This window comes from Cavia porcellus, unplaced genomic scaffold (assembly GCF_034190915.1).
Source record: "Cavia porcellus strain 051 isolate PalLab524CR breed Dunkin Hartley unplaced genomic scaffold, mCavPor4.1 scaffold_2, whole genome shotgun sequence".
In the NCBI taxonomy this organism is placed as follows: Eukaryota; Metazoa; Chordata; class Mammalia; order Rodentia; family Caviidae; genus Cavia; species Cavia porcellus.
The window spans coordinates 125,869,997-125,893,662 of record NW_026947485.1 but is presented as its reverse complement, the minus strand read 5'-3'; the positions used below and the strand labels follow the sequence as shown (position 1 = coordinate 125,893,662).

General features: G+C 37.0%; 1 long non-coding RNA gene across 2 annotated transcripts; it reads left to right on the top strand.

Annotated features, from left to right (window-relative positions):
- Positions 1-811: 811 nt before the first annotated feature.
- Positions 812-23,200, top strand: LOC101789238 (uncharacterized). 2 transcript variants are annotated; one of them, XR_002789158.2, is made up of 6 exons: positions 812-1,228; positions 1,445-1,565; positions 15,747-15,994; positions 19,326-19,452; positions 19,785-19,861; positions 20,380-23,200. It is a non-coding gene; the product is annotated as an uncharacterized LOC101789238 (long non-coding RNA). The 2 variants fall into 2 exon arrangements; XR_010046402.1 differs by having other exon boundaries at positions 813-1,228; positions 15,747-15,892.
- Positions 23,201-23,666: the final 466 nt, after the last annotated feature.

Sequence of the window (23,666 nt, the reverse complement as noted above, 5' to 3'; positions counted from 1 at the left end):
CATCTTGGCAGAGGAGTAAAGCTGTTGAGGACCTACACTGGCAATTACATATCCAGTACCACCTGACATCGAATGTTTGACTCTAAACCATTGTCAAGGACTAACCCCAGGTGTAGAAATGAGGTCCAAGGAGCATAATTCTTCTTAGGAAGGACTGGGCTACTTTCTCAGCCTAGCTGGGAACTTCCCTGTCATGATGGCAAGCACATACTGTATGTATAAGACACTGGAAAAAATGGTAAGTTCAAGTTTATGTTGTCATCAGATAGATAAAAGAATATTATTACAAACTCACTAGAGCTTGACACCTCCAGGCTTTATAAATTTGAGACAATCTGGTGCTTCCTAGTACCGCGAGATTTTTTTTTTTTTTTTGTCTTTTTCATTTTTATTGGAACCGGGGATCAAACTCACGACCTTCTGCTTGCAAGCAGGTGCTTATGCAGCTGAGCTAAATCCCCAGCCCCAAGTACTTTGAGATTTTAAGTGCTGCTTCCTTGGTTACTGGTGCTGTTGGGCATTTACTTAAGGTTTCTGAAGTACGAAATCCAACTGTAGAATTCATCTTGGTGGGAAGAGTGAAATGCATGTGACTGTAGATATAAGAACTTTAAGCTTATCTGTGTTGCTTTATTTCTTAAAAACAATATTTGAACAAACACAGACAAATGGTGGTTAATTCTTAAATTTAACAAAAATTAGCCTTTTTGGGTCTCAGTATCAGAGCAAGCTTACATTTTTCATTGTGTTTAAATTCACTGTCTTTTCCTCCCGTGCATGGCTGCTGGGTGTCACTGTAACCCTGGCGACACAGTACACCCACGATCCCCCACGAGGGCTCTTGAGACTTAGAATCGCTCTTCAGCTTCAGTTTAACTAAGCCTCTCGGGATGTGGCCGTGGAGAGGATGAGCGTCCTCGCTCTAATTTGAGTGAAAGCAAAATTGTGCTTGGAAACCCATATATGGGAGCCTCTGAGAAGCAGCTCAGTTGGTGTTTTCGCCTGAAATCATGGAGAGAGAAGGAATAGAAAAGCATCTCATTGTGCTAACCACTGAGGATATAAATGTATAGAATACTTGCATACTTATATCTAATATTTAGGTATATTTAAAAATTGGGAAGGTTATTGTCTTTAATATTCTTTGATTTACATGTGTTTTTAGAAGGAAAATGTAACAGATTCAACTTCAATTACAGGTTATATCAGCTCATTGGGCGACTTCCAGGTAAACACATTCTTTAGTCTTAATGTCTTTGTAATCAGTTTGAAACTGAAATATTTCTGCTTCTTAACTTCCTCAGAGAATTTTTGTTTTAGGAATAAATTCTTCTGTGACAGTCACAGAGCAGTTGACTTTAGGGGTATTTCCCGTTTTACAGAGAACAATTATGCACTCAGTTAAGATTAAAATTTTTTGTTTTCCCCCGGCTTTCTTTTCCAGGGTTCCAGTGTGGGTTGCTCATGTCCGACTGAAGAGCTAACTGGGCTTCCTGACTCAGAATTCTGACGGTCCCAGGCGGTCTGTTGTGGAACTGAAGTCTTCCTTCTTTTCTGTCTTATCTGTGAGCATTCTTGGAGTTTCATTCTTTGCCATTTCACTTTCCTTTCTGTATGCTTTCCCTGGATCAACTCTGACTCATGGTTTTGACTTTCACTTCCTTGTAGATGATAGGCCTTCCCTTTACAAAATTTATATTTATACATTGGTCAGGTTCCAAAAGGTTGGTTTAAGTCTGTTTGCAAAGTGACACTTAAAATGAGTAACTGCTAGCAAACTCTGACAGTACCAGGCAAAGTGGATTGTTTTTTCTTTCCCTCCTCTGGCTCAGAGCTTTGTTTGAGTCATAAGGAAAACTTTGTTTCATTTCCTCCAGCTTCAGAGTTCTATATCTCAACTGTTCATGGGACTTACTCCCTTGGTAGATGCTCTCCTCAAACTAAATATGTGAAATAAAATGTGAGTCATTTTGTTTCTAAATAAGCTGTGCCTTTCTCCCTTACTAAAATGGTATCAGTGAAGTCCCTAGTACACAGCGTCTTCAGAATGGCTGCATTTCTCCCATGATTATCATTTCGTGCACTCACTGTAATAAATCCTGTGAATGTAGATTCTTCCCATAAATTGACTCTACGGTATGTATGTTCCTTACCAAGACTCAGTTGGGACCTGTACGACAGATCAGTGTTGGCTCAAGAGCCCTTCCCAACCCACCATCTTTACTGGTAAACAATCTAGACCCCGTTTGTTACCATAATCTGGTTCTATGCGAGTAGTTGAAATTGATTTTGTGTCTTTTTTGAATTCCACCTAATTAGGACAGTTCTCTGCTGCAACCTGTACATCCCCACTCCAGGGTTCTAGTCATTTTGGCACTGGTTTTAGACCATCCTTTCCTCCATCACCACACAAACTGCATCAGTATATGAAGATGCAATTAAAGTTCCTGTCCTTTGGGATCCTTCCTCAACATCTTCAGTTTTTAATGATCCTTACTTCTAATTTTTTTTTAGTATAAATACAATGAAAATTTGGAATAGAAGATTGGGAGAGGCAGAGAAACTTCAAGAATTTGAAAAATAGCATGTGAGAGTATTATCCAATGATATTAGGCTCACTTTTGCTTTCATATTTTTAGTATGTTTCCAGTACCTAAAGAATACATTTATGGTGAGGAGTTGGTACCCAAATATAGCACATAGCAAACCTTTTTTGCTTCTCTTTCCCCCCTCCCTCCACTCTTCCTACATCCCTAGAATCCCTTCCCATGTGTAAAAGATCCACTTCTCTGTTTCCTATGACCTTTTATTTTGATATTTATATTACTTATACTTGGGATTTCTCACATAAGAGAAATTATATCGTATTTGACCTTCTTGGTCTGATTTATTTGACTTTGCTCTAATGGATTTGAAGCTATATCCATTTTCCTACAAACAGCTCAGATTTATTATTCTTTATGGTTGGCAATTATTCCATTGTGTATTTACTGTATAACATACTTGCCTTATCCTTCCACTGATAGACCTATCAGTGGATTGCAAAACTTTGCTGTTAGGAGCTGTGCTGCTATAATATGGATATGTATGTATCACTGCAGTACCCAGTCTTTAATATTTTGGCAAGATATGCAGAGGGTTATAACTGTGTCAAATGGAACTTTTATCTTCGTTTTTTTGAGGAATATCCATATTAATTTTCATTGTGGTTGTACTAACTCACATTCCCACCAACAATGGAGAAGACCTCCCTTTCCCCTGCAGCCTCACCAGCACTTGTTACATTCTTGAGTTCTTGATGATGGTCACTCTTTCTGGAGTAGGATGAACTCGGAGTGTTGTTTTGATTTTCACTTCTCTGACAGCCCAAAATGCTGGCTATCTATTCTGAGAAGTATCTATTCACCCCAGTAGCCCCTCTTTTTTGATGGAGTCCTGAGGGTGCACTTTTTTGACTTCTCTATGTATTCTAGATACTAGTTCTCTATTCAACAAAGAGCGCCAAATGTTTGCCCCATTTTGTAGGATGCCTATTCTGTTGGTTGCTTCCTTTGCTGGACAGTAGTAGCTTTCTAATTTGATATAATTCCATTTGTTGATTCTTTGTGTTGTTCTCTGTGTAATTAGATTTGTTCAGAAAGTCTTTGTCTATGTCTCTGTCTTCAAGAGTTTTACCTATTTTATCTTCTAACAGATTGTTTCTGTTTTAATATCTAGGTCTTTGATCCATCTTGATTTTATTTTAGTATAACATGAAAAGTATGGGCCTAGATTCAGTCTTCTGAATGTGGAAAACCAGTTTGCATTTAGAGACAGGTTTTTTTCCAGTATGTTTTTGGCCTCTGGCAAAGATCAGATGGCTACGTGTGCCTAAGATGTCCTGGGTCCTATACTCTGGTCCATTGATTCACGTTTGCTTTTGTGCCAAAACCATGGAGTTTTTGTATTATTATCTTCATTGCTTTCTAATATATCTTAAAATCTAGGATTGTGACACCTTCTGCTTCCTGTTGCTCAAGATTACTTTTGCAGTTCTGAGCTTTTTTTTCTGTTTCCTTGTAAATTTTAGGATTTTCCCCCCTACTCCTATAAAGCATAGTTTTTGTATTTTGATTGAGATTACATTAAATCTATTTATTAGTTTTGGTATGTGACCATTTTGACAATATTTGTTCACCTACAAAGGAAAAAGGGATATCTTTCTATTTTCTTATATCCTTTTCGAATTTTTCCCCCCAAATTCTGTACCATTCACTATTGAGGTCCTTTTCATCCTTGGTTAAGTTAATTCCTAAGTATTTAATTTTTTTCAAGCTGCTGTGAATAAGATTGTTTTCCTAATTTCTTTCTCAGTGGGGTCATTGTTGATGTGCAAGAATGCTGTTGATTTTTTGTTTTAATTTTATATTCTGCTATTTTGATTAATTTATTAGTTCTAGGAGTCTTTAATGGAAGTTTTTTTTTTTTTTTTTGAGGGGAGTCACCTATGTTCATCATTATTTTAATGATTTACTTCTTAGAGTGAGTTTCAGACCAGTGTTACTGTGTTCATACTTTTAGCTACAGGTGGAAATTTCCCAGCTCCACAGTCATGTCAAAAAACTCATCTTGATATATTTTCTTCCAATCTTTAAATAAATGAGTTTTTATATGTTTAATATTTTGTTAAAATGTCAGGTAAAAATTCAGGCAAAATGTTAGCAATTGTATATCATTGTAACATAAATTTACTTTATCATTCTAATGTAGTATATTTTTAATTTAAATATTTCATTTGCTCATTCTATGTACTTGATACCAAAGAGAGGACTTTTAATCATAATTCTTCATATACTTTCAGATGACTTCCTCATTCTAATCTAGAAATGGAATTATTGTTTCAAAGATATGAAAATTTTAAAGAATTCAGGTTTCTGAATTGCTTCTTTCATGAGTGGTCTTTGGAACTTATAATCTTGAATCAATATATATATATATAACATTCTTATCCTTAAGTAAAGTTATTTTTTAATTTACTTTTTAAAATTAATGAAATTCATTTGTATATTTTAAGTATATATAATATGTCCATCATAGGGAATTTGTCCCTGTACATGACATAACTTGATTTTTTTTCCCATTCCCCTACCCTCCCTTCAACCCTTTCTAATGAGATTTTTAAATGGCATAATGTTTGCAGTTTTATTTACTCTTTGCAGCCCCCAGATTCCTTTATAAAATAGAGTTAATCATGGTATGGTTGCTATTGTATAGGTTTGTTATGAGCATTTTATTTTCATAACATTTCTAACATACTTCCCAACACAAAATACGTTAGTTGACACATGGTAGTAGTTAGGATTTTAACTGACTATATTTTAAAAATTGTATATAATTCTATTGATTTTAACTATTCTACTTTAGATTCATGCATTTACTAACAAAAGACAATTTCCCAAATGGGTTCTTTAAATTAATTCTAAGCATTTTCATGCCTTAAAACAATCACCTGTTAAAAACACATTGAAACAACCTTGATTAAAGAAGCTCAGTGTGCTAAAACAGAGACCCCTAAGTCATAACTGGTTTTATAGCTACATTTACAGCCCTGCCTGGTCACGTGGCTGGTGTTTCCCTCTTGTAAGTCTCCCAGCCACGGAAGCTGGTTCTCTCCTGTATGTTTTAGCAGTTCCATGCCAAAACAATGCACCCATTCTTAGGATGCTCTCACCAGGCTACTGTGGAGGATGATAGAAAGTCCAATCAAAGGAGTCTTAAGCTCACAAACTTTCAGAATAATAAGTTAAAAATTCCTATTATCTGTGCCAGCTGCTAGGAGGGGATACTCTAAGGGAGGATTCCTGAAGTGACATTAGTGTCACTGTAAATCAGCTACTGTTTTTTGCCAAGCTCATGACTCTTTGCAGAGAACACTTCACACCGTGGGTACTCAGTGTACATTTGCTGGCTTGAATAGGAATTGCAGAATTATCACAGAGGTTTCAACACTGTACACAGATAAAAGTGTGAGGTGCTGCTCACAGTGATTCCCCCACAGCAATGGTGTAGAAATATAAATGACAGCAAGTGAAACATCAAGGACAAAACCCACTCTTGATATTTCTTCGGACATGCATTGCAGTCCCTTGACGTAGTGACTACAAAGAGCGCACATTGGCTTTAACGAATCCAACAAAAGCGATATCAGTCCTGCTGACCTCACAGCTCTGGATGTCCACTTACTAGGTTTCTTTTTATGTCCTTACTCCCTAAAGTTATGCTGGTGGCAACAGAGAAGTCGACTGGAGATTTTGTTGCTAGAATTAAAGCTGATAACCAAATTTAATTACAGCTGTTAGTAATTTAATGGGTAAAGGAAACAGACTTGGACACTTCGATAAGGGAACACTCTCTAGACTCTTATCCACTTGGGAACAATTGAAGATTAAGAGTCATGTTTAGCCAGTTTAAATATTGTCACACACATATCATTCCTATATACTGTGAAATCTGGAAAGCTGAGGTCCCGCTGTAGTTGTGATTACCAAATACCACCACCACCACCACCACCACCACCACCACCAGCAGCAGCAACAACAACAACAGACTTCGAGATGCAGAGTATTTTCTGGTGTGTGTCAAGTGAAACCATAAAAAACTCCTTAAAATTGAGGAGGGTTTGTATCAGACAGTGGATGTTTTCTCACCATAAAAGACTCCTAACTTTGCAAAATAAGTTTCAGTGAGGCATTTGCTGTGTCTTTAGTGACTGCCATTTAATAAAGTCCATTTTTGTTTATTTCTTGCCAGGAAAAAAAAAAAATAACCCTCAGATCAGTGCACACACCTGCATCTAAGCCTCTCTCTCACCTGAACACCTTGTTGAGGACTATTTACAAACCTGGCTTCCTACTTCCTTAACAATAAAGAACGGAATGTTCCTGGCACGAAAATTCTACTTAGGAATGAGTAGATTTTTGCATACTTAAATTCTGAAAGGTATATGAGGTGGCCCTCGCTAAATGACAGGTTGCCATGGTTACACTCTTCTGTGGCTCAGATGGGGATAGGGGCCAATTATCAAGTTTTGTTTGGTTGATTTTAAACAGTTTGTTACCTGGTTACTCAACAAATAAGAAAACTAGGGGGAAAGACTCGTTTTCTTCTCCCCTAGAAAGGAAAGAATCCTCAAGGAAAACACACACACCCCTTCAAATTCCAAACAGCGTGGTAAATTATTTAGTTCAGATAAAGTTTTTCAATTGTTGACTTTGTTTTGAAACTATATAAGGCCTGGGGAGCTAGATACTTTTAATGATGCATATTGGGTTTTTTGGTTAATGCTGTTGATACTTTAGTATTTGTTTTAAATATTCCTCTTCCCCTTTCCAAATTTGGTGCTTTTAAATTTGTACGAGTATGTATTCCCTTTGTCACTTTTGCTCAGCCTCCCTCCCATGCTGGAAGTGGGATTGTTAATTAATGATATTCCAGAGGCAATTTCTAGAGTGACTATTGGAAAACACTTCTTAATTAACAAAATGATAAATTCTCCACTGCAGCCGCGCAAGCAGCGAAGTTCATCTGTGTCATTCAAAATCTATGATTTTGAAACATCCTCCGACAGTTTTGTGGGGATGTCGGACACTCAAAGCCTGGATCTTTTATCAAAGCTTCCATGGCAAGGCAGAGAAGGAGAAATGAAGAGAGAAGAGGGGAAGGAAGGACTGGACAAAATTAAAATGCTCTCCTGTCATTCTAATAGTTCACATGCACCCTGTTGGGAGAGCAGTTTAATTCTGTCAAGTGTGTCTGCTACTCATTTATTCCATCTCCTGCTTGTTATCGAAGTTTCAGATTAAATGTAAAGATATGAATGCATTGCCATGATAAATTTATAAGTGGGAATTTAAAGAGCAAAGATTTGAATGACACAAATGAACCTCGGTGTAGCAGTAAAGTGGTTAGGATTTGCAGAAAGATGCCACGGAAGTCAGAAATGACTACTGGAATCACCTTAATTAAAAAAAAAAAAAAAGAGGAAAAAGCTCGAGCTGTGAGAACAGTTGCAGAATGTGTCTATATGAAGTTAGGCTTCCTTTACATTATTTATGCCACGTTAAAATAATAAGAGTTTTAGGTAATCTGATCAAATTGTATTATTCACAGATAAAAGCAAGAACTCAGGTGCTGCTAAGTTAAGCTGTTAAATTTTTCTGGGGGGATCCACAGTTAAAGTACATATTGTTAAAAACACATGTGTTACTGATGCACTTATTTATGGTCCATGTTTGCGGTACATAATGATCACGTTCCTTCTGGGGAGCTGAGACAGGTACATAACATGCTTTAGTGCTCGTTATGTCCCTTTCCCTCCCCTCTTTCATCTCGTCCTCCATGTCTTGTTCCCCTTCCTTATTACAAATGATCTACCTCCCTGTTGCCTATGTATTTTATCTTTTATTTACATCTAGAAACACAATTCATTTTTTAAAATTACATTTTGTTAAGTGGATAGCAATCTCAGTGTCATAAACCAGACAGACAACACTATCTATGCATGCTTCCTTGGACTCCTCACAAGGGGCTTAGTGTGTGTTTAGGTGTCACAGCAGAACCACTACCTGGAGACATTCCTGTGGGGTTTGTCACACATAAGTGCTCATCATAGGAGTGAAAGCCGTGCAAGGAGGCACCAGCTCGTGTTACATAATGTGTGCCAGGGGCCGGAGTGCAGGCTGAAAAGAAGTAGTGTGAGTTAAAATGAGGACATGACTTACGTTATTTGACAGGTTCCCGAGCAGATCTGATTTGTGTAGTGACACTCATCGCAGATAACCCCGAAGGCAATCTGAACAGGAGCAATGAGGTGGTCATACCAGCAGATATAAAAGGAGATGAGTAAGCTTTCCTGGGATGTCTGGACCACTACTGAAAAGCATGTCCTGCAATTGTGACCTCCACTTCTTTTTTCTTCTCTTGCCTCCTGCCTTCCGGCTAATATAGGAATTCACTTGAGCTCACCTTCTTTCACAGGGAAAGGCGCCACTGAGGATATAGTTACAGAGGGTGAGGGAAGAAGATGGAAAGAAAAGTGGGTACAAAAGTAGCAGTGAAAGTTTCAGAACAAGAGCATGAGAAAGGCCCTGTTTAGGATTACATTTTATTTTATCCAAATAAATATTACTTTCAAAACAGCAATATCTGCCTGATCTTAGAGAGGACATGAAAAGTGCATCTTAGATCTAATGTGTGATTTTCACTTTTGTATAGATAGTAAATCTTGGGAGCAGTTCAATCAGTTAGTATGATATTTTAAAAATTCTTATGGGACTGATGAACCTTATCCCTTTTGTAGACCCACTTGGTAAGTTAGGGACACTTTACCAAATAATCAACATCAACAGATAACAGTAAATAGTTTATACATAGGGAGGTGCTGCCAGATCACTGAAAAATTAAGTTTGATTGTATTAACAAGTCAAATTGATAGTACTCATCTTCCAATTTTACATTCTACCTAAGTAGTTATATGACTGCTCATTCAGCTCTGGAAACTGCAATGGAATGTGGTGCATATCTTAGACATACGATGTATGAAATCAGATTTCCATATTGTGAATGCATAGCAGGGTCACTTTTATAGATGGCCAATGAAATGTGCAGTGTGTGTTGTAATTGAACCTTTCTCATGGCCTCACTGAGTCATGTGGCAGGTGGTGTGGTGGGATGCATTGACAGGTAGAGGTCCCCTAGGTTCTTCATATTTCAGACAATCTCTTTTGGAAAAATTGTTAGTCCTTTGATTTTCTGTTCTACCCCAGGGAACAACTAGGTAGATTAGTAGCAGTGAAGAATGTAGGACTCGTTCTGTTTGTTGGCTTGTTATGAAGATAGCCATTATGGAAGCCGATGGCACTGGCTATTTGCAGGAGGTAGACTGAAAGCTCACTAAAGCTTCCTCATCCTCTGCATCTTCCTGGCTGGCACCTGCGGGGACCCTACTAAGGTGTGCTCAGATTTCCAGGCCCTGGCTAACTAGGAGCATTATTTCAGGCTCAGGTCTCTGGCCACCTCCCTATAACAGGGTTGCATAATTTCTTCTCCTTCCCCCCCCCCCCCAGCCCTGCCTTCCTTGCCTGTGAGACTATTCCCTGAACAACTTCTCATGGTCTTTGGAGAAAGAGGACCCTCCCCACGCTCCATTCCCGCAGAGATATACAGGGTGTCTCTGCATCCTGCCTCTATCTGGCTACTTTGTGCTCTACTCTAACTTTCTCCTCACCCCTCATTCCATCAGGCCTGTGCAGGAAGCTTTCTTACTGTCGCTTCCTGTGTGGAAAGAACATAGCCTGAGGCACGTATTCCCTTTTAGTTCACCACTTTCTTCCCATTGCATCTAACTCAAAATGCAATCCCCAAATCCTTGTAGTCCATTAAGCTCCATGTGAATTGGTCCTCCAGACTGCTTCTACTCGTTTTCTGCTTTGTCCTGCTTCAACTTCATGGATTTCTCTCTCCTTTCTTGAAAGTCTTTTCTTTTCTTTATGGGGTAACATATCCCTAGTACTAGATAGTACCCAGCGTGTACTAAGGAAGAAGCAGACACATATGCAAATTCAGCATGCATGCAGGCATGCATTGTAAGACAAATAGATGAATATTTTTAGTTGCCACGCAGGTAAGTAAAATGGTTTACTGAAAGGAAACATGCACAGGGGAGAGAAATATTTTCAAAAATAACATTTCCAACACAGAGTTTACTTATACTTCCTGTGTGAATGTTAGGATTCACCTTCTCATTCTAGAATTTTGTAAAACATATATTTTGAAGTTATTTGGAAATTTAAAGTACTGATCAATGCAGTGGAAACATAACAGAAAAAAATGTCTGCAAATGTAACTTAGTTTATTTTTAATTATTTTATTTTTGGTAAATTATTTCAAAAAATTTACAAAATATATTATATTTTAAAATTTAGCCCTCTAAAATGCTTTATATTCTAAAAGTATTTCTATTTACCTTAGTTACTAAACATCATTTTTATGCTATTTTTTGAGAGAGGGTATCGTTATGTAATTTAGGCTAGCCGAGAACTCACTATGTAGCCCAAGTTGACTTCAAACGCTCAACAATCTTTCTGTCTCAGCCTCCTGAGTGCTGGGATTACAGGCATGTGCCACCACATCCAGTTTTAACATCATTTATATTTAGGCAATGTCTTAAGCTCTGGAAATCTAAAATTATTATCACATATACTATGAAGAACATTTTATTAAAATAGTGGCTTTTTGCATTGGTTTATATTTTACAAGAGCACAGTTACCATTGATTGTCATAGCTGTTTCTTGTTATCCCATTTTTTCAGAACTGTTAGAGTTTAGGAGACTTACCAAAGACTTACTTCTAGTAAATAATGAAGGCTCAACTTAAATTGGGGATTTTATGCCCAAACTAGGGTACTTTCTTGTGACTTAACATTTTTAGGCAATTTCATAATTTAAAATATAGATCCATACCCACTGCCTAACAGTGCTAAAAATATCCCCTTGGGCACATTTTGCAGACACAAAAGTATGCTTCATAAAAATCCCAAGGACTTGGTCAAAATTACATAACTAACTCATTTGTGGTTCCTGAATTCTTTTGGCTCAAAAATGTATGCCTTTTGCATTGTTTTACATTGTGTTTTTTTTTTTTTTTTGCCCAAATGTTACTATAAAAGCAAGTAAGCATTACATTAAAGGATGAGACATTTAGTTGTAGAGCAAAAATTGAAGAATTTAATGAAATCTTCAAATAATTAATTAAGGAAGCCAAAATATATCTCGAAATATTTTACTATGCTATATAGGCTGTCATTTCTTGCTTACATTTACTTATTTAAGGTATAAGGCAGTCAATAAAGCTATAAAAAATTCAACAAAATTGCTAAATGTCAAAGTGAGCATGCATGGGGAAGGAAACTGAAAGTAAAGACATAACAATAAACTGTAAATGGTGAAAAAAAAAGAAAAGAAAAGAAAAGAAAGGGCTCCAGGTTAAGCTGCCCCCACCCAGAGGGCCACAGTTTGGTCTAATTCAAAAATGCAGTGTTCACTTGTCCCACAATTCATCTTGTCAAAACAGAACTTAGAAAAAAACAGATTTTTTTGAAATGAGACCAAAAAGAACTTTTTTCTGAGGTTCCTCATGAAATGCCATTGTCAAATACCAAGAGTATTTTTAGCAGCGTTTCTATGGTTTTCTAAGGTTTTTCACACGGTGTTGGTGTCCCTCGGTGGAGGACGGAGCCTGTCACCTAGTCACATGGTTCCCTACAAGAAGCTCTTTTGTGTTTACCAGGATCTTGTTGGCTGCAAAGGTAAAGACGATGAAGCTGATGTCTTCTTGATATTAGAAGAGTTCAGCTCTTGAAAAAACCCGAATCTTTGCTTTCTTATTCATTCTTGTTTTAAAGTATACATTTACACACACATTCATTCAAGTATACATTCCTGCTGTTTTAAGAGAAATTATAGGAACTTGTGATTTTTCCTACAGCAATAATTCTACTCTAATATTTGTAGCTATAGGTGATAGTGAAGGGTGAAGGTGACGCTGGAGGTGAAGGTTGGAGTTGATGAACTGTGACTCAAATTCTTGTGCATAAAAACTCTGAATCTGTCATACGTGTATCTCCTCCGATCCCCTCAACAAAACAGATGCTCCCAGGAGATGTGGATTATTGAATTCGGGACGTGTTTAGTCCCATGACACACCTGTGTATTCCCAGAGTCCTGATACTTTTGTTTCATAAGTGTATATACAGAGAAATGTATTGAGTCGGAAATGGTTTATTTCCTTGCTCTTTTCTTAAAACGATATTTTCAAGTTTTATTTAAATTAGGAAAGATAAAAGAAGCATACAAAAATGGTGCAAGTTAATTTTGTGAATGTTCATGAATTTATTGGCCGTATTTTAAGCATTTCACTGTTTTGGTCTTGTAGAGTTAGATCTCTAATAAAGTCACAGATAAAATTCGAAGGCCCCTTTGTAGTCCTTGTGGGTGCTGCCATCTCCTTGATACCCTTCAGCCCCTTGAGCTTGGTGATTCCTTCCTAAAAATGTTCTCTCCTTTTTTATGTAGGCATTCATCTACAAAAATACAAAATACCATTTATGTATTTCAATGTTTTTATGGTGGAATCATGCAGCTTAAGTCATTCTGTGAATGTTTTACTTCATGTTTCTAAAGATCAATCCATTTAATACATACCAGAAATATAATGCCGTTGCCTCACATTATAATCCTATGTACTGTATAACTTGTTTTAATTTTTCCCAACATAAATTGAACATCATTGTTTAAACTTTTTTGTACATATTTTTAGATTCATATCTAGAAAATATGGCTACCAGTAAAATTACTGGACTTAGTTTTTGTGTATCTTTAATTTAACAAGATTTTGCCAAATTATTTCTCAAATTTGTAAGCTTACTTGCATTGGTATGTTACGTGGTCCTTAACCAAATCTCACCAAATCTTAGTATCTTAACATTTTTTGTCGGTATCCTGTTTGTTAAATTTTGTATTATTTTAAATTTGCATTTCTCTAATTCAGGCAGGGGAGGTAAGCATATGTTCACTCCCAATCACGTTAGGCTTTTCCAATATGTGCATGTTCAGATTTTTTTGTCCATTTTTCTGTTGGGTAACTAATATTTTCCTTTTTCTTTTGTTCTTCCTCTTTGTGTGTGTGTTTTTGTGTGTGGCACTGGAAACTGAATCTATGGTGTCACTGAGCTATGTTTCTAACATGATTGCTACTTATTTTATTTTATATATTCTGGATACTTTTTCCTTGATTTTTACTTGATATCCAGTGACCTATTCTGAGGATGTTTCTTCTAAGTAAATGAATGCACCTTTTACCTAGGCTTATGCAATTTGTTCTAATGCATGGATTTAAACTTCAGTGCAATCGTTATTCATTGGTCGTCTTTGTTTCCTGTTTAAGAGATATTCTTCTTTACGAAGGACATGGAATAGCTTCAAAAATTTTCTTCCTCATTTTTAAAGCTTCATCCTTCATATACATGTTTTTCAGCTCTTTGGAATTGATTTGGTATGCGGAAGAATCCAACTTCCTTTTTATACTTGAGTTTTCTATCTGCAGAGAAGAAATTGTTTTCCGTATAGAGCAAAGTGACCGACCCAGCTCTCCCTGTAGGCTCTTTCTGTAGGTACGCTCCTTTCACAAACGCCTACTGTCCAGAGAAAGCCTCCCCCAGCTCCTCCTTTCTTTCTTTCCCTTCAAAATTGTCATAGATATTCTTGGCTCTTTACTCTTACATACAAATTTTAGAATCTGTCTTTTTTTCAAGTTTCATGAATAGTCTTATCTGGATTTGGAATCATGCTTATGCTAACTTTGTGACATGAGTTGGGTTACTTTTCATTTTTTCAAGCTTCTTGAACAGATTTCATGAGAGAGATGATCTGTTTATTGAAAGCTTTGTTGAATCCTTTCTAAAATTATCTTATTTGATCTTCATGGGAACTAGTTTCAGGTTAATTATTTTTCAAGAAAATTCATAGTCCTTTAATTTTCTACTTAGCCATAGTCAATTTGATAAATATATATTGTTTTTGAAATTTGCAATTTTTGTCTGTTTAATTGATATGTCAAAAATTCTCCCCAATGTTCTTTTAAAATTTCTAATACTTTTATTTTATTCCTTTTAGTCTTCTAAGTTTTTCTGCTAGTTTTTTGATGTACTAACTTTTGTTAACAGTTTGTACATTTTCTTCCTTATTCATTAACTTTTATGATCTTAATTACCTCTTGTCTAATTTGGTCTTTGATTTTATTTTGTACTTTTGCTGGTTTTCTGAGTCCCTGCTTAATTAGAGTCATTTTTACTTTTTAGCACATCTATTCACATTATAAACTTGGCTGCTCACCTTGCATGAGATTTATCCCAAACGTCTTTAATGTAATTCTTTCATCTGTATTCCATATAAACGTTTCATACTTTTTCTTTACTCTTTAACCAAGATTATTTAGTGATTTATTCTTTATCCTAAGATTACTTAGAGCTTTATTTTTTAACTTATGAGACACTTAGAAATCCATAGGAAGTTTGCTAACATACACTATTCTGTATTTTTATGATTCGTTTTTGATTTAACTATGCTAAGACAACCTGGTCTGTGTAGCACTGATTTTTAAAATATTTTTAAAGATTCCTTTGTTGCTAAATCTGAAATAATGTGTGTAAAATTTCTGTCTATACTTAAAAATGGTGCTTTATATTTTTGGATTATAGTGTTCTAAATATACCTAATGAAGAGATCTTTAAATGTGTTGTTCTAGTTTTATATATCCTTTTTAGCTTTGTCTGTTTTGTCAGTTTCTGAATTCTCATTTTGATTGAGGTTTTGTCAGTATTTAATTGTTATTCTGTGTTTCTTTTATTGATTCAAAGGTATCATTTTAGGTATATGTAAGTTAAATTATAATATTTTATTGGTAAATTAATATTGTAGAGGTTCTATCTTTATTAATATTATTTGTCCTTTTTTTTGGCTATGCTATTGATTCTGATACAACAGCTTTGTTTTGTTCAGTATTTACCATGAATTGACTGGCAGTATAAATGCTTTCTGAGAAACAGGCACATTTTCAGATTGTTTAGCCACTGGCTCAGGTCTTAATTCAAAAGGAGCAGGTCAGTAATGTGTCACTGGCAACCACAGGATCTTTGCTTTTTTATCTTCAGGATGTCATGACTCCTCTCTGGATATGAGCTGTGGATTGTCTCATTCAGAGTCAGCCTCTCCATTCGAATTTGTTGCCCACTTGTTCCGGATTCCTCCGTGGCTCACTCTGAAGTTTCCTGGAAGCCTTGTAGTTGAGTCATCTAAGGTGACCCATACAGTTGTTCATTTTCTTTAATTTTCATAGGACCCCAAAGGGTTGTAGAACAATGTGTGAGAGAATCCATAAATCCACTTCACAGTGTTTAAGGTGAGCTTTTCCTGACATTCTTGGGAAAAAGAGAAATAAGATTGCTAATAGTATAAACTAGATTTTTTTTTTTACATAACTTTGTCAAAGTTGGAAAATGTTAAGTTGCTGTAAAGATGTATCACTGTAAACTTGCCTTCTACCCTAAATAAAGATACTACAGAAAGCTTCTATCATATAATAAAGGAAGTAGTCAGCTATGAATTATAAACAAAGGAAAGCATAGAAATAGGTTTTGTTTGGGTTCATCCATAAAATTTGACCCACGGAGCAAACTTTACTTAGACAAAAGTACTTTTGCACTGTGAGGTCCCAACCACTGCACTGTGCTTTTAAGGAAAAGATTGCAGAGGCTGTTAGCCTCAGACCTTCAGTTCTTCCAGATCTAATAGAGAGACGTCTCCTCCGTGTTTTCTACAAATGATTCAGTAGCATCTCTTATGCTCAAGTCATTTATGTCCATTTGCTAACCAATGGTGCCCTTATTCTAATTCTGAGGTCAGTAAGCAAGCTTTGGGTTATTGTTTGATTTCCTCTCTATATTTATCGTTAGGGAAAAATGACTGGTAATTTGGACATGGGTATTCTGATTGCTAAAGTATGTTTATGTAAGTCCTTAATTTTAAATTAGTAACTTTACTGTAAAGTAATGACAATATTCTGATTATAATTTTTCTTCCCATATATCCTTTTTGAAAATGATTCTGCTTATAATTAAAATATGAGGATTTTATTTGATACATACAGAGTCATTTCTTAAGTAGTTGTGGCTATTTTGCTATAGCAAACATGTTTAACAAACATGTCATTGATCTTGGTCATTTGCCATTTTTTCCTACAAGCAATTCCATAAGCATTACTTTACACACTTTGGAAACACATGCAGGGATGTCAGTAAGGTAACTTCAAACTTGTTACTTCTCAAATTTCTTTCTTTCTTTCTTTCTTTCTTTTTTTTTTTTTTTTGGTGTCTTTTTTTTCCCTTTTTATCAGTACTGGGGATCGAACTCACGACTGCCTGCTTGCAAGACAGGCGCTTATGCTGCTGAGCTAAATCCCCAGCCCCTCTTCTCAAATTTCTTAATTTCAGAGAAATTAAGCTCCAATAATGTTCACTTAAGTTTCCTGCCACACATAAAGTTGTATTGCATTTGGTGTTTCTGTAACACTGTGTGCGTGTATATACATCTCTGTGTGTGTGGGTGGTGGTGGTGCTTCATTGCACTGCTGTCTATGTAACAGCCCTGAGACTAACCCAGTGGGGAGGTAGCATGAGTCTGCCTTAGGGGTAATGATTTGTTTTCTGTCTTTGAAAAAAATAAGAATTTAAGGTTGCAATCTAAGAACCAAGGCCTTGAGGGTAGACAGTTCTCAAAGATCATGTCCAAGAACCTGGGGCCTCTAGTGAGAACGTTTACCAGTAACATTTGGACATCACCATGAAGTCTAAAACAGACTGTTCCTCCCCTTATTCCTTGAAACAGCAAGAGGGAAATCTGGAAAACTGCCTAATTCTTTCCACTATAAATTTATTATTCTCAGTATTCTAATTCCAGTACAGCTCCCTGACTGCTTAATCCAGAACTAAAAAATTGGTCACACACTTCCTTCATAAGTACTTGTGATTGTTCCCTTGTTCTATGAGGGTTTGTTTAGTCTTTGAAATCTACCTAGTACACAACTACCGTGGGTTGCCCTTATCCAAATGCTGCTATTCCCCTTTGATCTACCTAGCGATGAGGCAACTACCTCTACACCATATGATCCTAATTACTTCGCAATTGTTGGTTTATTTGAAGGTAGATATCCTACCTAAGTTAGGAAATCAGTGTTTACCTGACAACATGGACATTTGAGATCTATTATGACTCTCCTTTAAAGAGTTAAGGAGTACAAGGAGGTTTTTAATTTCAGATGAATCAGGAAGTAGAGAGTTGGTATAGACTAGGATCTTAACAATAATAAACATGAAGTTGATGAGATGTGGGTAGGGAATGATCCGGAGAGAAATCTTCCCAGGTTGTACATAACCCTTGTATTTGGTTTGAGTGTAATTTTCCTAAATCTCAGCTCTACTCATGTTCTTGAGTTCCTTTATCTTTTTTTCCCCATCTCATTAAGCTAGCTTAAAAGGTTTTCCAATAGAACTTCACTTGGAATCAAGTGTTTCTTTGTAGTGTCTTCCTATTACTTGGTCATGAATACAAAGATGTGATTCTGAGTCAGAATGTTTCTCTACAGTCCTCCAATGCACGTACCAAAGAATCAAATTTAAGATGGTTTATCTTATGTGAAATTCCTTGTGTCTTTGCAAAGCACATTGTTTGTGCTACTTATTTCATAAGATTGAAATGTGATCATCTTTACTGGAAACTAATTTCCATGGAAAATATATCAATGTGCTTTACACTTGTGAATTTTTAAAAGTGAAAACAATAGCATTGTTAAATTAATTGGGCATTTCTCTCTCTCTTTCTCTCTCTCCCTCCACACACACACACATACACACACACACACACACACACACACACACACACACACACACACACCTCTTTCTACCCATAGGAGACTTTCAACCAACTTTATGTGATTTTAATGTTCATCACAAAAAACTAAGGCTTTTTTCAACTTAAGGATTTACAACCCTACTTTAAAAAATTTCCCAATAAAGTTTCACAGAATAAAAATGCTTCTTTTATAGAAGAAAGAAGTCTCTTCCATTTCATTTTTATCTGCACTGTACTATAAATGTCTGTTGAGTTCCCATGGAAATGAAAACTCCAGTTTAGAATAGCTATGTGCATGTGTTTGTATATATGTGTGAGAAAAAGCACAGTATGATTAAAAATTTCAGTCACTTGAGTTAATTTATTTCTGGTGATTATTTCAAGTGAGTTTGGCAAAAACATCCTTTTATGCACCATGGATCAAACTCAAAGACCACGGGTAGTGACCTGGAAATAGATTAAGGGAAAGTAACACAGAAAACATTTGCTATGATTAGTTATTTCAATCAGTCTCTTGACTTTTATTCTAAGACATAAGATTTCTTTCACTGAAGCTATTGAAAACAAGACAAAGCAGAGTCAACCAGATACTTGGCTTAGGTGTACAAATCTACTCAAGCCCAGTTACAAACCTGTTGGTATATGAGACATCTAGTATGGAAATAATGTCTCAATCCTAAGGGACTCACTAAGATTGTTCTACACCCTTTAAAATCCCAAAAGATTCCACAGCCAAAGAATCCTGGCCTGGATCTTTACCACTGTAAGGCTCTAAGAATCTACCAAGACAAAGCTCTATTGTTTTTCTCTGTTACTTCTTCCAGAGATGAGTTGCACACTACCATTTACACATCAAGCTGCAGCTGAGGTTGAAGCTCAAGTCTTATCATCAGGGAAAACCCTCTGAAAGTGCTGGCAAATGGTGACTGACGCAGAACTGGACACCACTTCGTATCTTGTTTTTGGTACATGTATTATTTAAAATTTAAAGGCATTAAATTGGTAAAAAGTTCTAAGTGTGAAAACATGTCAAGACTAAAGGGATTATTCCTAATGCCTTCATTTTATTTTGTGAAAACAAACAACACAATGCTGTCTTGAAATTTTTAAGTCTCAAAAACATGATCATGGTAGAAATTGCCTTTATCTAAAATCATAAAGTATTACAGGATCACAAAAGTCATAGACATGGTGGGTCATGTAATTCAACAAAGATCCTTTAAAAAGTATGTTTAACAATTTCTCTAGTTAGTGTTGATGAACTTTGACTTTCCTACCTCCAGCAGCAGAGAATTTAGCAAGTTGGAAAGCAGTCCTTTTTGCACGTGGCTAACTTAAACAGAAGTTTCCGCACATTCAGGTATGTGTTGTTTTCATTTACTGTCACAAGTTAATGTGACATCGTAAATGAACTTTCTCATCCCAGTGTTTAAATAAGCACTGCGTTTTCAGGCTAAGAAATGAACAAAAGCCAGCTCCCTGCTTTTAGTTAAAGTCCCTCCAAGTTTCTGCTTGGAGCATCACTGCCTCCCTACAGAGAGCAATCCTAGATAAAAATTGATTATATCAGGCAAGGAAGACATTGCTTTTCCCAAAGGCAAGCATTTCCAGAAACAGTGTGGCAAATGGCGCTCAATCCAATGGGCCTCTGCTTTCTGGCGCCTCTCCAGAGAGAAGGAAGCCAGCCAGCCACGCAGCTGCTGTGCAGCGGAAGGGGCGGGGCAGGAGTCAAACTCCTTGGATAAATAAAACCATAGGCTGCTATTACTTCCCCATCACCTATCCTGCCCTGTCTTGCGGAAGGCAGGAATGTTAAATGACCCAAACGTACTCATCCTTTAAAGATTTGCCTAATCTTGAATCCCTTTCTGCCTCCAGAGATCTCTCAGCTCCCTTGCGTGTCCTAGTGTATCCTGCACATGGCACGGGTACCATGCTCTCCTCACGTGGTAAGGACCTGTCCTCGGCAGATACTGGGTGACGTTCACCTCCAAGAGACCCCGTCATAACCAAAGGTACAAAGGAAGTAGCGATGCACGTTTACTGAAAAAAAGATGGAGAGAAGTGTGGGGAACACTCTCCACTGCAAGACACTCAATTCAACCTTAAAAGCAGCAACTTTCTCCCAAATAGCAAAGTGTAAATAAATTAACGAGCAAAATAAGTGGTAGATAATAGGAAACAAGGAGACAGATCTTGTGCAAATGAGAAGAGGACCAATGGAGAGGCCTGGGGAGGAGAAGGGAGTCTAAGAGTTAGGATGCATCATGAACGTGAGGCCCTCTGCACCATGAATGTGACTGTTCTGTACTGAACACACTATAATTAAACAAAACAAAACAGAACATGACAACAAAAAACTTTCTTCCAGCTTCTTATTCACCTGGGTTGGCCTGAATTCTTCCTGCCCTTCTGCTATTGACACGCTTGCTCTCTCTCTTTGAGAGTACCCTAAAGGGTACATTTGTGATTCAGACATAATAAGTGGGAACATCCTGAAACTAAGGAGCACTACAGAATTATAGCTAGTTTTAGGGCTCAGCTTTCCTGCTCACAGGAAAAAATGGGAAAAAGAGGCAAAAAGTGAAAGAACGGTATACCACACGACATATAACCAAGACGGGGAAGCACCTTGAATTGCTTTCTGTAAGCGCACTGCTACTGATCTAATTCTTACTAAATGTTAAGAGGGTTTCTGTGCTAAAAATACAGTGAGCTGAAACAGTGGATTAAGAAAGATGTTGTTCTAAATCCCATCTTGTAATTTTCACTTAATGGATCTAAATTCCTTGAAGTCTCAGACTCTACAATTGACTTGCAAAGATCTTAAGTTACAGCTCACAGTCCCTTTGGAGGAGGTGCTTATGAATATTAACTGTACCCAAGGATGCACTGTGTTGGTACAAGACTCATTTGAGCACAGAATTAGTGAGAGGTGAACGATGAATAATGGGCTCAGTGTGTGGAGTTTAAATATTCCGAAGAACAGACTCTGTATGGTATTGTAAAATGTCTTGTAGCTTCATTTCTGATTTTGAAATGTTACAGTGCTTGCTTATTGTCACAGCATGATCTTCAGCACAGTTGGGTTAGTGCTTTTTTAAAGTAATGCAAATGCATGAATGTCAGAAATACCTTCAAATATCGGGGACTGCATCTTTAAGGAGTGCATTTGGCATTAAACAGCCTTTTCCAGCTAATGAATTTCTCAAGTTACAAGAATAATGGCCTTTTTAATCTTAGCAAGAGTAATTAAACAGACATTTTGTTATTAATGATGTTGTTAATGGCAGAAGATATTGAATTCTCACTTTAGATATTATATTGCTTGAGAGTGATTATTTCAAATATCAGACATATGAATGTGTATGATGGTTTTAAAAGTGCAATTCCTCCTTAAGAGATTGGGAAATAATAGTTATTTTAAATAAACTGCTTTCAACTTTATTAATACCAAGAAAATGAAACTTTTCCAAACAGAGGAAGAGCTAACTTTTATGGAAAAGAACATTTATTTGATTACCTCTACTTATCAGTTGAAATGGTGTTTGTTCTGGTGAGATAAGGATTTGTGTTCTAAGTCCTATGAGGTGTCATTGGAAAACTGCAGAGCCCAGAAAGCTTGGAAAGTGAGTCAATCTCAGTCTAAGAACTGACAATTTTGGAAGCCTCTACTGTGTGTCTTGTACAGAGCCTCAAAGCCCAAGAACTAGGATACCCGCTGTCCAAAGGCAGAAGATGTTTGTGCCAGCTTGGGAAGAGAGAGTAAGAGTAAATTTGCCTTTCAAATTTGCTTTGTTTCTACCCCATCACCACATTGGATATCACCCATGCGCTTTGGCGATAGCAATATTCTTCCCTCAGTCTGCTAATCAAGATATAACTTTCTTCTAGAAATATCCTCCCAGACCTTCCCAGAAATATTGTGCTACAAGCTACCTGGGCATCCTTTAAGCCCAGTCAAATAGATATAAAATTAACCATCACAATGTAGCAGCCCATGATATGAGAGAATTACTTATTCAGTGTCTATTTCAAAATAAAAAAGGCAAGTGACATTGCTTTATGTATGTTTATGTCTATTGTTTTATGTCTCTTGCCCTCTTCTAGTGGAAACCAAACCTATCTTCATTTACCGTAATTAACTCATTCACTCAAATACCAATTATGACCCAGCTCTGTTTTATGCACTCAGACAAGAGCCATGAAAACAGAGCAGAACAACAAGATGTCACACATAAATACAAAAGGACGAAACTTCTACCGAGTATATATGAATTGACTCAATCAATGTAGACACAATCAGATGGCAGCCTTCTCCAGGCTCTGATGGTGTAGGGCCAGTGGTGGACACAGGGGCCATATCAGACCATTCAGAAAAGAGACTTTGGAAACTCTGGAGGAAAGAATTTTTCCCTCTCTTCTACTAGACATAAACAAAGCAGCAGCCAAGCCCAACTACTGCTGGCAACAATTTTCTGATTGTGCAGAGGTCTTGCTTAAAATGAACTGGATCCCACGGACAGCTGTGGGCATGTCTACTTCTGGCTCTGGGGTGCCTCTACAGATACATTGTTCTTTTGTTAAAATCACTTTGAAGGCTAAATGGATGATGATGTCTTTTGCATAAGCATATGTATGAATGGTGAGTTGATCTTAATGAATTTGAGGGCAAATAAAAGATGCATTGAGAATTTGAGACCTGGGGCCGAGGGTATATTTATAACAGTCAAACTGAAGAAACTGCATATATTATTGAGCTGTCCTAACAGGAGACATGAGATTGGATTTTGGGTACTTGACTGAAGGGGCAAGAAGGCAAAAACTGAATAAGCAAGAGTTATTAAACTGTGAGCACTGTGTCAGTAGATGGGATTCGACACTGCAGATAGCTCCTGAGAAGAGGAAGGACTTCCTTGAGACTTAGGCACAGAGTCAGGCAGTGAATGGTGGGATTTGAGCAGCTCAGGAAAGTGGGCCTGCTGGAGTGCACACATTATGGGAAGTCAAAAGATCCAGCAGAGGACCAAGTTGGAAAGAGGGCCCAGCGGACACACCAAAGTCATCAGGGGTTCATAGGCAAGGGACGGGTCAGCATGGCCAAGTTTAATGGTGGCTCTTCTATGCAGTCCAGGGAGGGCTGGTGGCAGGAATAGCACTCAGAA